We start from the raw sequence: 4,240 nt of genomic DNA, 5'->3' as shown, positions 1-4,240 counted from the left end.
AGGTACATTTAAAATGTTTCATAGTAAAATCTGAAGGAAACAACAAGGCACAACAACAATTAAAAGCAAAACTAAATAGGACTCAAAGCTACCCTTCTACATAATCCTCACTCCCGCAGCCTGGTCCTCCACCCCAGGGGCTGAATGTTCTTAGGACTCTGGCCTGGGCTCACTTTGAGGCACCTGCCTCTGCTCAGCCCTCAGGCCCAGGTGCCTACTGCCCTGGCTGCCTGGGAAAAGTGAGAGGCTGAAGAATCAGGAGTGCTGGGTCTGCACTCCAGTAGTTCGCCTCCAGCCCTGGGCTGTGGAAGCCCTGACCAGAGCCACATTTGTGTCCTGCCCAACTCGCCCCTCTCCCACATCTGGGCTGCTCAGCTCCCGCAAGTTCTCATAATCCTGGGAGGGGCTGTGTTTGGTCTCAACATGCCCCAGTGAGAAACTGTGAAGGTACCGTAACAGCTCAGAGTAGACCACGGAGAGTCCTGCTACCTGCCCCCTCCTCACCCCGGCTCTAGCCTCCACCCCCCTGAGACACAGGTGGAACAGGAAGTAGGGGGAAGGACAAGAGAAGTGGGTCTCCATGCACTCAAGCAACATTAACCAAGCACTCAGCCAAAGGATATAAAGGCAAAAAAACCCAGAGCCTCCCCTGCGAGCAGACACCCTAGCTCAGGCGAATATGGCCTGGAGAGGACTGTATGGGCACACCTCAGAATTCCCTATTGAGCAGGGAGGAAGCCAGGGAATCTATCCACCAATTGGTTGAATATTGCACTGGGGAAGTTAAGTGTCTTCCAGGCCTCAGGTGGAGAAGGAAGGAGAGGCAAACAGGTACTGGAGGTAGGAAACTGTCAGGGTACATAGAAACTGCCTGCCAGCTGTGGGTGAGCACAAGGTGGGCTGAGAGGATGTGGCACATGATATCTTCTTCAGGGACCCCACTAAGAGTTCCCACCCAAAATTTCCTGTTCTTGGTTGGCCACAGTGTTCAGCTTCCTCTCTTCTCTTGCCACCTAGAAGTCCTCTAGGGTCAGGTACTGTTTCCACTCATAGCTGTATCCTCCATACCTAGCGTGATGTGTGCATCAAATCAGTGTCCAGTTAGGATTTACCAAATGAACAGATACCGCCATATTTGTTTCAGCTTCTCCATGGATTCTTTACTCCAACTGTTCTCCAAAGAGTGCCCTGCCCGTAAGATGGCAGTTTCCCTGCTGCCACTCACTGAGGGCAGGGTTGGCAAGGAATCCATTCCATGTCCCCACATTAACCACTTTTGGCCCTCCCTCTGGATGCTGAGGCAGGAGGAGGCCTCTGTAGCTAACCGTCATTGCTCTGCTTCCTGCAAACTCCTGGCAGGAAGCAAAACTTTACTTTATGTGCCTTGGTAGGGTAAGGAGGGATCCTCACTTATACCCAACAGCTCTCATGCTTGCCATCATACAAGTCTTAGAGCTGGTTGGCTCTCTTTGGGTTTCCAAAGATGAGCAGACTCACTGCTGCCCAGATGTCTGGCTGGTGCCTGGTCCTCAGGTAGGTTCATTCACCAGCTTTGTAGTGATGTAGAAAGAAGGCCCTTCAGTCAGCTTAGGATACACTTAATCCTCTAAGCAGGAACTGAGCAAAAATTTCCATACAGGTAGGGTTTAGGGGCAGCCATCTGGTTCAAAGGGGGATCAGGGAACTTATATAGAGCTACCTTAATACGGCAAGAACCTCAATAAAATTTGGGTGGTTTGTTAATTTGGGGTGGCTTAATGGCGGGGTCTGTAGATTATAGGAAGCTAAAGGACACCATCACTTGGCCCCCTATTCCTTATGAACAAGATATGCTATGATAGAATTGGGTGAATGTGATGGGTGAGGGGCAGAGCAAAGCCAGAGAAGGAGACCTGGATGTTCAGCCACCAAAAATTCATCTGACCTCTGCTAGTTTTGTTTTTAATAATGTGAGTGTTTTTGTAGGCAAACTGGGTTATATCTCTGTCAGAAAGAATAACCATCACTCTCGAGCTTGGGTGAGTATCTTCTGTTTTGAGTCTTACAATTTTCAATAAATCCCCTGGAGCAGTTCCTGCCATCCAGGTCCTGACCTCCTCAGCTTCTGGCACTGGAGAGCTGCCTCCATCTGTCTAGCTGTGAAACCCTGTTTACCACATCATTAACTGATCAGCAGAGATTGCGGAATTTGTAATTCTCAGTGTTTCTCTGAATGAAAACAGACATTGTGCCAGAAATTCATTGTCAAAGAGGAACATCTAAAATTGGTAATTAGCAACTAAAAAAGAGGCCAGGCTGCCCATCTTAAACCAAGACTCTTCCTCACAGGATGGATGCGACTGGGTGAAGTAGTAAACAGAATTCTTTTCTATTAATAATATTTTTTATTATGTTCGTCACCATACAGTACCTCCCTAGTTTTTGATGTAAAGTTCCACGATTCATCACTTGCATATAACACCCAGTGCAGCATGCAATACGTGCCCTCCTTACTACCCATCACCAGCCCATCCCATTTCCCCAACCACTTCCCCTCTGAAGCCCTCAGTTTGTTTCCCAGAGTCCATAGTCTCTCACGGTCCATTTCCCTTTCTGTTTACACTCCCCCTTCTTCTTCCCTTCTTCTCCTACTGATTTTCCTACTTCTTATGTTCCATAAATGAGTGAAACCATATGATAATTGTCTTTTTCTGCTTGACTTATTTCGCTTAGCATTATCTCCTCCAGTCCTGTCCATGTTGCTGCAAATGTTAGGAACTCGTTCTGACGGCTGAGAATATTCCACTGTATATATGAACCACCTCTTTTTAATCCAGTCATCTGTTGAAGGGCATCTCGGCTCCTTCCACAATTTACCTATCGTGGACAATGCTGCTATGAGCATTGGGGTGCATATGGCCTTTCTCTTCACTACGTCTGTCTCTTTGGGGTAAACACCCAGTAGTGCAATGGCTGGATCATAGGGTAGCTCAATTTTTAACTTTTTAAGGAACCTCCACACTGTTTTCCAAAGTGCCTGTACCAACTTGCATTCCCAACAAGAGTGTAGGAGGGATTCCCTTTCTCCACATCCTCTCTAACATTTCTTGCTTCCTGTCTTGTCAATTTTTGCCATTCTAACTGGCATAAGGTGGTATCTCAATGTGGTTTTGATTTGAATTCCCTGATGGCTAATGATGTTGAACATTTTTTCATGTGTCTGTTAGCCATTTTTTTAAAGATTTTATTTATTTATGTGACAGAGATAGAGACAGCCAGCGAGAGAGGGAACACAAGCAGGGGGAGTGGGAGAGGAAGAAGCAAGCTCATAGTGGAGGAGCCTGATGTGGGGCTCGATCCCATAACACTGGGATCACGCCCTGAGCTGAAGGCAGATGCTTAACCGCTGTGCCACCCAGGCGCCCCGGGATAGGTCTTACTTTTAAAATCCAATATTGGACTGTTTGTCTTTTTATTGGAACATTCAGAGCATTAACATTCAGAATATGTATTGAAAGCTATGAATTTAGTGCCATTGTGTTGCCTATAAAATCCCTGTTTCCGTAGATTGTCTCTGTTACTTTCTGGTCTGTTACCCTTGGGATCTGTTCGCCTGCAGTATCCCCCTTAATATTTCTTGTAGGGATGGCTTGGTGGTCATATATTCCTTCAGTTTGTCTATCCTGGAAACTCTTTATCTCTCCTTCCATTCTGAATGATAGCATTGCTAAATAAGGTACTCGGCTCCATTTTCTTCTCATTTATTGCCCTGAAAATATCTTGCCAGCCCTTTCTGGCCTGCCAGGTTTCTGTGGATAGGTCTGATGTTATTCTAATGTTTGTCCCTCCGTATGTAAGAAATCTCTTCCCTCTAGCTACTCTCTGGATAGCTTCCTTGGTTTTAAGATTTGCAAGCTTCACTATTATATGTCATGGTGTTGATCTGTTTTTCCTGATTTGAGGAGGAGTCTTCTCTGCCTCTTGGACATGAATGCATGTTTCTTTCCCCAGATTTGGGGAGTTCTCAGCCATGATTTGATCAAATATACCTTCTAGCCCCCCCTTCTTTGTCCTAATGATCCTGATATTGGTTCTTTCCAATGTATCATTAAATTCTCTAAGTCTCTCTTCATGTGTTGTGGGTTGTTTTTCTCTATTTTCTTCAATTTCCTTCCTTTCCATCAGACCATCTTCTAGATCATTTATTATCTTTTCTGCCTCATTGACCCTAGCTGTTAGAGCATCCAATTTAGACTGCATC

This window comes from Ailuropoda melanoleuca, unplaced genomic scaffold (genome assembly GCF_002007445.2).
Source record: "Ailuropoda melanoleuca isolate Jingjing unplaced genomic scaffold, ASM200744v2 unplaced-scaffold2414, whole genome shotgun sequence".
Lineage (NCBI taxonomy): Eukaryota > Metazoa > Chordata > Mammalia > Carnivora > Ursidae > Ailuropoda > Ailuropoda melanoleuca.
This window is presented reverse-complemented; position numbering follows the sequence as displayed.